General features: G+C 42.8%; 1 protein-coding gene across 5 annotated transcripts in view; it reads right to left on the reverse strand.

Annotated features, from left to right (window-relative positions):
• Window positions 1-5,656, reverse strand: part of HHAT (hedgehog acyltransferase) — a 316,237-nt gene extending 310,581 nt beyond the window's left edge. For 3 of the 5 annotated variants that reach the window (XR_007130843.1, XM_047753083.1, XM_047753080.1), the window contains exon 1: window positions 4,950-5,123. The gene's annotated coding sequence lies outside the window, so the exon portion shown is untranslated. Of the gene's footprint in view, window positions 1-4,949; window positions 5,124-5,385 lie in introns of those variants that run through there. The other 2 variants (XM_047753082.1, XM_047753081.1) reach the window with 2 other exon arrangements.
• Window positions 5,657-11,873: the final 6,217 nt, after the last annotated feature.

Consider the following 11,873-nt stretch of genomic DNA (forward strand, 5'->3'; position numbering starts at 1 on the left):
GATGGGAATACAATCATAATAGGAGACTTTAACACCCCACTCACATCAATGGACAGATCCTCTAGACAGAAAATCAGTAAGGCAACAGAGATCCTAAATGACACAATAGAAAATTGACATTTTCAGAATATTACACCCCCCAAAAAATCAAAATATACATTCTCCTCAAGTGCACATGGAACATTCTCAAGGATCAATCACATACTGGGGCACAAAGCTAACCTCAACAAATTTAAGAGTATAGAAATTATTTTAAGTATCTTCTCTGACCACAATGGCATGAAACTAGAAATCAAAGGAAATACATGAGAAAAAATTAACTACATGGAGGCTAAACAACATGATACTAAAAAAAAAAACAAAAAAAAACAATGAGTCCATGAGGAAATCAAGAAGGAAATTAAAAAATACCTCAAGACAAATGATAATGAAGACACAACCATTCAAAAGCCACAGTCATCAAGACACTGTGGTACCAGTACCAAAACAGACATACAGACCAATGGAACAGAATAGAGAATCCAGAAATAAACCCAGACACCTATGGTCAATTAATCTTTGACAAAGGAGGCAAGAACATAAAATGGGAAAAAGACAGTCTTTTCAGCAAATGGTGCTGGGAAACCTGGACAGCTGCATGCAAATCAGTGAAACTAGAACACACCCTCACACCATGCATGGAAATAAACTCAAAATGGCTGAAAGACTTAAATATAAGACAAGACACCATCAAACTCCTGGAAGAGAACACAGGCAAAACATTCTCTGACATCAACCTTGTGAATGTTTTCTCAGGTCAATCTCCCAAGGCAACAGAAATAAAAGCAAAAACAAACCAATGGGACCTAATCAAATTGACAAGCTTTTGCCCAGCAAAGGAAACCATAAAAAAACCAAAAACACAACTTACAAAATGGGAGAAAATAGATTCAAATGATGCAACCAACAAGGGCTTAATCTCTAAAATATACAGACAACTTATACAACTCAATGGCAAAAAAGCCAAGAACTCAATAGAAAAATGGGCAAAAGACCTGAATAGACATTTCTCCAAAGAAGGCACACAGATGGCCAATAAGCACATGAAAAAATGCTCAACGTCCCTGATTATTAGAGAAATGCAAATCAAAACTACTATGAGGTACCACCTCACACCCGTCAGAATGGCCATCATTAGTAAGTCCACAAATAACAAACGCTGGGGAGGGTGGGGGTGGAGAAAAGGGAACCCTCCTGCACTGTTGGTGGGAATGTAAATTGGTACAACTACTATGGAAAATAGTATGGAAGTACCTTAGAAAACTATATATAGAACTACCACTTGACTCCAGCAAGCCCACTCTTGGGCATATATCCAGACTAAACTTTCCTTGAAAAAAACATGCACCCACATGTTCATAGCAGCACTATTCATAATAGCCAAGACATGGAAACAACCTAAATGTCCACTGACAGATGACTGGATTAAGAAGATGTCTTATATATATATAAACTGGAATACTACTAAGCCATAACAAAGAACAAAAGAATGCCATTTGCAGCAACATGGATGGAACTAGAGACTCTCATATTAAGTGAAGTAAGAAAGAGAAAGACAAATACCATATGATATCACATATATCTAGAATCTAATATATAGCACAAATAAACCTTTCCACAGATAAGAAACTCATGGACTTAGAGAACAGACTTGTGTTGCCAAGGGGGAGGGGAAGGGAGTGGGATGGACTGGGAATCTGGGGTTAACAGATGCAAACTATTGCCTTTGGAATGGATAAGCCATGAGATCCTGCTATACAGCACTGGGAACTATAACTAGTCATTTATGATGAGGCATGATAATGTGAGAAAAAAGAATGTATGTATGTGAGACTAGGTCACCTTGCTGTACGGTAGAAAACTGACAGAGCACTGGAAACCAGCTATAATGGGAAAAAAAAATTAAAACCATTAAAATAAAAGAAAAGAAAGAAAGAAAAATACAGGTAGAGATCACTAGGTCTGATTTACCAATCCATCGTTTTAGGACTTTTCGGTCTTTTCTGTGAGAGTTTGGCCTTTAGTGATGAGGTTATGCTGAGCTCATAAAAGGAGCCAAGCCGATCTTTTTTTCCCCCCTTTTATTCATGTTCTTAAAAATGTCTGTAATACGGCACTAGCGAAGCCTTATAGGTCTGGATATTTTGCTATGGAAAGGCTGTCAACTACAAATTTCATTTATTTACTAGATATGGAACTAATGGAACCATTGAGATTTTCTAGTTCTTACATCTTATGAGGTATTGTATTCAAAAAAACTTGTCCATTTCATCTGAATTTTCAAGTGCATTGCCATAAAACTGTTCATAATAACAGCAAAAGATTGTTCAAACATCGATGGGACATGTAGTGGTAACTCCTTTTTCTTCTCTAACACTGGTAATACCATACAACACCAGAGGGAAGGAAGGAGGGAAGGGAAAATGGGCATGCATTAACTAACACAAACCCGCTGTTACAGGAATATTCTCCAGCACAACAGCCCACAGAAGGAGCAATGCAAGTAGAGTATTTAAACAATCCAACACCAGAAACTGAGAACCTGTAGAAAAGGAGACAGTAATGGAAAAAGAAGGAAAGCGCTATTAGAATAGAATGCTCTAGAATCCAGAGTTGCCACAGCTGTGGTGTAGGTCAAAGCTGCAGCTTGGATTTCCTCCCGAGCCAGGAATTTCAAAATGCCATGGCTGCAGCCATGAAAGAAAAAAAAAGAAAAAGAATATAATGCTTTAGGGTGGCCAGCAAGACCATGGTAGAAAAACCACTACGAACCAGGGTTTGTAACCCAGGCACCAAACCCTTCACTCACTTACCTTGTCCATAGGTAAGCATGCAGGAGGCCATGAACTTCAGTTTCTTTTCTCAAGCGTCTTTATTTTCTTGAACCTCTAACTGAAATTTGGGATTTCGTGTGATTATAAATGTGGAAAACAAACCAGCCAAGTAAGAGCCTATCTGGTAACTTTGTCACCGGTAAGAGTGACAGATTCTTTCACACCACAGCGCAGCTGTTGGAAATACTGCACAATTTCATTTACATGGACACCACTGCTTTGATATTCTGAGACTTGACATAGCTCTGAATTTTGTTTAATGTATTAATAAAGAAGCATAAAACATTATGACAAATTTGGGGAGGTTGCATTTTTTTTTCCTGTCTTTTTAGGGCCGCACCCTTAGCATATGGAGGTTCCCAGGCTAGGGGTCAAATTGGAGCCGTAGCTGCCAACCTACACCACAGCCACAGCAACGCCAGATGCCAGATCCAAGCTGTGTCGGGGACCTACACCACACTATTTTGATCACTTTGTTTCAATATAATTTGTCACTTTGTGTTTTTAAATTCCTTTTAAAAATTGGCTTCCCCAGACTTCAAAGAAGCCCATGACACAAAAAAATGGGTAAAGAATTCCTACAGTTCCCACTGTGGTGCAGTGGGTTAAGGATCCCTCATTGCTGCAGCTGTGGCATAAGGTTGAAGCTGCAGCTCAGGTTTGTTCCCTGGCCCAGGAACGTCCATATGCCATGGGTGCAGTCAAAAAAAAAAAAAAAAAAAAAAAAAGAAAGAAAGAAAGAAAAGAAAATCCCTCCAAGGAATCAAGGATCTCACCCAAGCCAGGCAACTGCCATGCAACAGTTGTACAGCACCTTCCTTTCGCCAGGCCCTGCCCTGGAAGGAGCCACACAGGTGAGTTAGGCCTACCCCAGCTCCTCCCTGACTTTATCTACAGAATCCCCACCAACATCCAGCCACCCACAAAAATGACTGCCCTCCCTAGAGACTTGGCCTTCACTCTGAGTTGTTCTACACAACCTACTTCCCAAGGAGGGAGCAACGTCAACAGCAGATAAAGCATCGGCTTTACCCAGAAAGAGGGGTGCACAACCTGACCCCAACATTTACTCTCTGTGGCTTTAGCATCTCCTCTAAGCCTTTCTTCTGCTGTGAAAAGGGCTTACGTTACCTATTCTTCCCAGTTATTTTGCAAGGTTTAGAAATAATGGATTTAAAGCACCTGACAAGACACATCGTCCTTCTTACTGCCAGTTCGATCTTTCAGGTCAGAATTTACTCTTATTCAACATCTAATCACAGTTAGGGGCTGCCACTGAGAAAGGAGGGAGGAAAAAGTACAGGAAAGATGGAACGTGAAAAAATGGAAGAAAAAAATCGAACTCATTCTTCACAGTCCAGCATAACCCTCCCCCACGCTCCTCAGGACAGCCTCCCCTCCCATCTCCTGGTCCCAGAACACTTATCACCTGGGTGTAACCTCTGCGAACGAAGGAAGCAAGAGTACCAATCAGAAGGGAACAGAAACTACGACTCTCACCCCCACGTAAAGCAAACCACCAAAGATGCTAACTCGCTGGCGCGACTGCCCTGATCCAAGGGCCACGATACAAGAAGCGGCACATTCCTTAAGGTCAAAGCCGTCCTTAGAACCGCCCACTTTGGTAGGGACTGCAGGGAGGAGGGCCTTTCCACGTAAAAACCGCTATCTCCTAGAGGATACGCGGAGAGAAGAGGGAAACTGAGTCCAGAGAGTAGAAAGCGAAAGAAGTCTTTGACTTCGGGGTGGGGGGAGGTGGTCACTGGAGCCGCAGCGGTCAGGCAAACGCACTTCTAAGATCGCCAAGGGAACCAGAGGCCACACGTGGCCGCAACAGTCCCAGAAACTGGGGAGAGCGGACGCGGGCGGGAGGGGATGGGCCCTAGACCCGGGCGCACGGCCCCCGCCGCCTTTGTCTCCACCGCGCTTCCCCTGCCCCGCCCCCGGGCGCGCACGTAGGAGCTGGGATGGGAAACGGAAAGCGTCTTGGACGTTTCTTTTTTTCAACCGAGTACATCGAAGCAAGAAGTCTACACCCAACTTCCCGGGGACCCGCTACAGCCACCAGCTACCAACCTCCGGGCTGTCCCGGGCGGCGGCGGCGGCGATGTTCACACGCGACCCGAGTTCTAACAACCCTCCCAGCACCTCCGAGTCCCGGCGGCCGCGGCGGCGGCGGAGGCGGCGGCGTCCCGGGAAGCCGCCCTCTTCCCCCGGAGCAGCGGTTGGAGGAGCAGCCGCGCGCGCGGCCTCGGAGCACGTCCCCGCCCCCGTGCCCGCGCGCGCGCGCGCGCGCCGCTTCGGGCCGCGGGGCTCACCGGCAGGCGGCACCCTGGGAGCCGCAGCGAGCAGGCCGCGCGGCTGGAGCGGAGGCGCGGGGGGCGGCCCGCCTCTCCGCGTCCGCAGCGTCCGGCGCCGATCCGCCGGCCCCGCTGCCTGCGCCCGGACCTTTGCACCCCGTTTTGTTCATTGCAGGCCTGGGGCTGCCAGCAGGTTTGGGAGCGGAAGTCACCTGAAATCCAGCTCCTGGGGTCCCCACGTAGGTGTTGCAGGCGAAAGGATGAAGCTCCGTGGGGTGGAAAGGGGGCGGGCTTCTGGAGCTTGCTGTGTGAACTTAGCCCCCGTGAACCTCCCAGTCCTCCTCTGTAAGGCGGAAATAAGCCTTCCTGCTTTCCCGGAGAATTAGAGTGAAGACCAAATGGGATGAGCTAGATGAACTGTAAAGCAACTTGCAAAGACAGCAGCACCGCAAAACGTGTCTCGGCGATTCTGAATGGGCTGTAAAAGAGTGGAAGATCTGAAGCCGCCTCTACAGATGTAGCTTGGGCCATGACTTTATGTCAGGTGTTACTCCGAGGCCTCCAGTGTCAAGCCTGCCAGAATCACCTGGGCACTTGTTAAAACTCCTGGCACTCGGATCCCTCTTTAAACCAAAAGAAGCAGAGACGCCCCAGGGGAAGGGTGCCTCAGGTGGAGTCTATGATCATGTAAATAGGGCTAACTGCGTTGGGCCGCAGGAAAACAGAGGCTGCGCTCTAAGTTTATTCTAGCAGTCACTGAAGTAGTCTAGGAGATTATTTTCCTAATACAAAATTCTCTGGGAAACCGGAGTACACTCTGAGAACAGAACTAGTTCCTCTTTTCAGCTCCCCCCCCCCATCCCCAGCCCCGATGCGTGGTACAGGATGGCGTTAAGTAAGCAGGTGTTAATAAACTGACCCCAAGCAGGAGTGCCAGCTGTAGTAAATAAAAATACAGGCTGCCCAATTAAAATTGGATTTCAGATGAACCACAAATAAAATCTTTAGCATCTGTGTGGTTCATGCAGTATTGGGGACATACTGATGCTTAAAAAAAAAAAAGAAGGAATTCAAATTGTATTTGATCTGGCAACCTTTGCAGGCAGGCAGCCTTCAGCGGAGGGGATGATGGCTGAGTAAAAGCTCAGCTCAGGGTACCCTCAGACCCAGGGTGGGAAATGAGATAACAGCTCCTCTGTTATTTCCTAATGACACCATTGGACAATAACGTAGGTTCAAGGTCATTTATATTTAACCCCTTTTGGCACACACAACACATTCACTGGAAAACACAAATGAAAATAAGGCAGATTTAATCATAGGTAAATTAGGAGCATCAATCAAATAAACATAGTCAAAATTAAAAAGTAATACACCGGGGAAAGTATTTGCAGGAACTATGATACAGTGTTATTTTTTATTGTATATAGATCAAATACAATTAATAAGAAACAGAAGCCAATCCTAGATGAGCAACAGGTGAATTTAAAAAAAAGCTGAATATACAGTTAGGAAACAGATATATTGCAAAAAGCTCAAAGAAGTGCAAAGTACAATAAGAATACAATTTTTCACATATAAAATTATCAGGAATTAATAAATGACATTAAAGGCTGGCAAGAGTGCTGTGTGATAGCATTTATACACTTTTTAGTAGGTAAGCAATTTGGCAGTATCAAAACCCTTACAATTATGAAAACCCTTAATGCTTAAGCCTTTTGATTCTGAATTTTGTTTATGGAAATAAATCCAAAGGAAATAATGTAGAAAATACTCTTTATAAAGATTCAATTTTAATTTATATCATTTAAATTAATACCATTATAAGAAAAATAGGAATTCCCGTTGTGGCGCAGCAGAAAAAGAATCCGACTGGGAACCATGAGGTTGCGGGTTCAATCCCTGGCCTCACTCAGTGGGTTAAGGATCCAGTGTTGCATGAGCTGTGGTGTAGATCACAGATGCAGCTCAGATCTGGCATTGCTGTGGCGTAGGCCAGCAACTGTCGCTCCAATTAGACCCCTAGCCTGGGAACCTCCATGTGCTGCAGGTGTGGCCCTCAAAAGCAAAAAAAGAAAAATATGTTAAAATGTACCAAAATATGTGATAATTGGGGGGATATCCTTGAAATTCCCTAATTTCCCAAAAATAAAGTGTAAATTAAACTAAAAGTTATACATTCTATGATCTATTATATATGCAACCTTTCATAATGGTTACCATCCATATGTAATGTGAGCATAACTAAATATTTTTAAAGCTGTGCATGAAAAAAATGACTGGAAAGCAAATAAGGTTAAATTTGGGTGGTGGGACTTTATTCTTAATTTTCCACATTTTTATTAAGCATAAATTTTATAATAGAAAAATCTTAATTTGACACCCCCAAAAAACAAGACTTTTCTTATAAGTTTAACAATCTCTAGAATCTTACATTTGCACAACTATGTACTGAATGCTGAAACTATCTAAATATTAAAAGCTCCTTAAACATTTTCTCTAAATATAAACACCTTAACCAATTCTGCATGTTATCTGTTAACCTAGAAATTATCCTTAGCAAGTATTTCTATGATGAATTTATCAGCTTAGTCACTCACATAACCATACAGTAGTTAAAATGCCTTAAATATTTTTTTAATTTAGCAAATTATGTAAAGCCTTGGGTTTTTTTCCCTTCAGATTACATTCGAAAAGGGGATAAGGGAGCTCCCATCATGGCACAGTGGAAGTGAATCCGACTAGGAACCATGAGGTTGCGGGTTCCATCCCTGGCCCGGCTCCGTGGGTTAAGGATCCAGCATTACGGTGAGCTGTGGTGTAGGTCACAGATGCGGCTCAGATCCTGCTGTTGCTGTGGCTGTGGTGTAGGCCTGCAGCTGTCGCTCTGATTAGACCCCTTGCCTGGGAACCTCCATACACTGTGGACGCGGCCCTAAAAAAGACAAAAGAAAATAAATAAATAAATAAATAAATAAATAAGAGATAAGCTTACCAGCATAGACTTTTTTTAAAATTTGTAGTAAAATGTACATAACACATTTACCATCATAACCTTTTTTTGTTGTTGTTGTTTTAGGGCCGCACCCACGGCATATGGAGGTTCCCAGGCTAGGGGTCTAATCAGAGCTGTAGCCATCGGCCTACACCACAGCCACAGCAATATGGGATCCGAGCTGCATCTGCGACTTACACCTCAGCTCACGGCAATGCGGAATCCATAACCCACTGAATCGAGGCCAGGGATTGAACCTGTGTCCTCATGGATACTAGTCAGATTCGCTTCCACAGAGCCACGATGAGACCTCCCCGTCATAACCAGTTCTGAATCTAAGTACATTCACATTGCTGTGCCACGCCAGACTCTCTTCATGTTGCAACACTAAAATTTTGTCCCCTAGACAGAAACTCCCCAGCACGGAATTCCCTGGAAACTACCATTCTCCTTTCTGTCTCTATGAATATGTGACTACCTGGATCCCTCATATACATGGAATCATATAGCATTTGTCCTTTTGTTTCACTTAACATAAGGCCCTCACGCCTTAACCTTGCAGCAAGTGTCAGAATTGCCTTCATTGTCAAGACTGAAGTCATGCATCAACTGCCTTCACTGGTCATGTTTCCTCTCCAGCTCTCTCGGTTAGTGGGGCCTGAGTAGCCTGAGCAGTCTAGACAGGCAGCCCTGAGCACCTGGGAGCCACTCTCCAGATGCAGGACCGGTGCTTAGGAGGGATTAAGCAAGTCAACACTTCTTTGTAAATTCGACTGTGAGAAAGAGAAATTATACTGATTCAACACAGGCACAAATGGTTGTTCAGACTTAACTGATAAAGGCTTAAAGATAAAGGAGTGAATTTCTAATTGTGAAATTTCAGGCACAAACAATAATGGGGATTGATTCAGAAGGATTCCAGGCCCTTCCCAACCCTCACCACCTGGCACAGGCTCTCATCTGCACTGCCTAGCAGGATGTTGGCCCTGCTTTGGTGATTCGTAGTAGTCAACACTGACCTAGCGTTTATCCAGCATCTGCTTTACACATAACACAAATTGAATGCTGAAGGAGTTTTTTTTTTTAAGTGCAAAAAGTCTTATCCTGCAGGAAGTTGCAGTCTGACTGGGGATTCATCAAATATATAAAAATCAGCTAAAAAATAATAAGTATATTTAAAATAATATAATTCAAACTACCCATAAATGCTGAAGAATGAATCGATTCATATCAATTTTCTAAACTCTACAGAGCACAATTCAATGTCACCTCCTCCAAGAAGCCTTCTCTGACTACCCTGGCAAAATTACCACCTGCCTAGTCATTCTCTATTCTGTTACATTATTCTTTTATATGTTCCTATAGCACCACCACTCCCTGAACGTCTCTTGCATTTTTTTACATATTTATTATCTATGCCAGTATTATTTAGGCTACTTGTAAAACATAATACATTAGTAGATTGTCAAATAAAGCTAATGGGTCATAACCAGACCTTTTTTTTTTAACAAAGTACAATAGAATAAAATAGAATAGGATAGGATAGGATAGGATAGAATGAGAACACACCATTGAATTTTTTTTTCTTTTTTAGCTGCTCCGCAGCATATGGAGTTCCCAGGCCAGGGACCAGATCCCAGCTACAGTTGCAACCTACACTACAGCTGTGGCAACACTGGATCCTTCACTCCCTGCGCCAGGCCGGGGATTGAACCTGCAATCCAGCATGTCCCAGCACTCTAGAGATGCCGCTGATCCTATAGAACCACAGTGGAAACTCCCATTATTGGATTTTTATTAAGAATTGTAAACTTGTTGGAAATACTGCATTCAGTTGCTTTGGACAGAATTGAGCAAGATAATGGAAGGCCATGATGAGTTTCAGTTGACTAATACAAGTTATTCTGTCTTTTTTTTTTTTTTTTTTTTGTCTTTTTGCCATTTCTAGGGCCACTCCCGAGGCATATATGGAGGTTCCCAGGCTAGGGGTCTAATCAGAGCTGTAGCCGCCGGCCTACACCACAGCCACAGCAACGAGGGATCCGAGCCGCATCTGTGACCTATACCACAGCTCACAGCAACGCCAGATCCTTAACCCACTGAGCAAGGGCAGGGATCGAACCCACAACCTCATGGTTCCTAGTTGGATTCGTTAACCATTGAGCTATGGCGGGAACTCCAAGTCATTCTGTCTTCTGCTAATAAACAGCTCATTTGATTTTTTTGGTAGATGATGTGAATATGAGCATCACCGTTACAGGACAATTAACAGAATTTATATCTTATATTAACATTATGCAGGTTTCATTGTAAAGCATTTTTCTGAAAGGACATTATTATCAAATAGGTTATGTTCAGGTTTGCATCACATGTGCATTTATATAGATTATCATGAATTTCCTTTTAAGAGGATTTCTGCTTACTATTATTACAAGAGAACAGAATGGGAGAATTAGAGCATAACCCCAGTTCAACCTCCCGAGAACTAAAACTATAGACAATGTTGAGAAAAATACTGACTCTAATAGTAAGCTTCCATTTCATTTGAAGTGCATTCTAAGAAGGAAAAAAGAGGCCATTCCCTGGTGGCTCAGTGGGTTAAGGATCCAGCGTTGTCACTGCTGTGGCTTGGGTTGCTGCTGTGACATCAATTTGGGAACTTCTGCATGCTGCAGTCACTGCCAAAAAATTAAAATTTAAAAAAGAAAAAAGAAAACAAAGAATGGAAGTCTTCATGAGGCAGATTATTTACAATATACATATTTTTCTTTTTTAAGGCTGCCCCGTGGCATATGGAGTTTCCCAGGCTAGGGGTCCAATTGGAGCTGCAGCTGCTGGCCTACACCACAGCCACAGGAAAGCCAGATCTGAGCCACATCTGCAACCTACACCATAGCCCAGGGCAACGCTGGATCCTTAACCAACTGAACAAGGCCAGGGATCAAACCCACATCCTCATGAATACTAGTCAGGTTCGTTACCACTGAGCCACAACAGGAACTCCTACAATATTTTTTAGTAAGTAAAATCCAACAAAAATGACAGACCTCAGTATATTATTTGTAATAATTCCTTCAAAACTAGTTGGACACTTAGAAACACAGCATACTGGACTTGTCAACAAGCTCCTCAAACACTTTAAAAGAAAACAAAAGACAAAAAGTTATTGGCATAATTCCTTAGTAGTTCTGCAGACTGTTGGTGAGATTTAGGGGCATATGGTTTGGCAAAAGGTGCCACACAGATGTTAAAAAATTACTCTTCTAACATGAACAGAAAGGATGCATATGAATTTGAATGCTCAATCAGCTTATAAATTAAAACTCACAACTCTTTGGGATATTACTATTTCTAGTTGAATCTGTACTGTTGAAGAAACTTCCAAAGCCATGCTTCTCATGTGGTAAACATCCAGTGTTGGGTTTGAGATCTGTCCCAGAAAGAGCATGGATGCTGTGAGTTATTCAACTCTTCTAGTTTATGCAAGATGACTCTGTGTGTGTGTGTGTGTGTGTGTGTGTGTGTGTGTGTGTGTGTGTGTTTAAATTTAACCTCACATGTCACTGGATCAGATATATTTACAAAGCTGGTAAAAATGCCTCATTGGTCAATATTTATTAAACTGGAAAGATAATAAAGGAAGTACGAGTGATGGAGCCAGCAGATATGGCTAGAAAACAGAACGAAATTGTTTAAATATTGTTA

Source organism: Phacochoerus africanus, chromosome 11 (genome assembly GCF_016906955.1).
Source record: "Phacochoerus africanus isolate WHEZ1 chromosome 11, ROS_Pafr_v1, whole genome shotgun sequence".
NCBI lineage: Eukaryota > Metazoa > Chordata > Mammalia > Artiodactyla > Suidae > Phacochoerus > Phacochoerus africanus.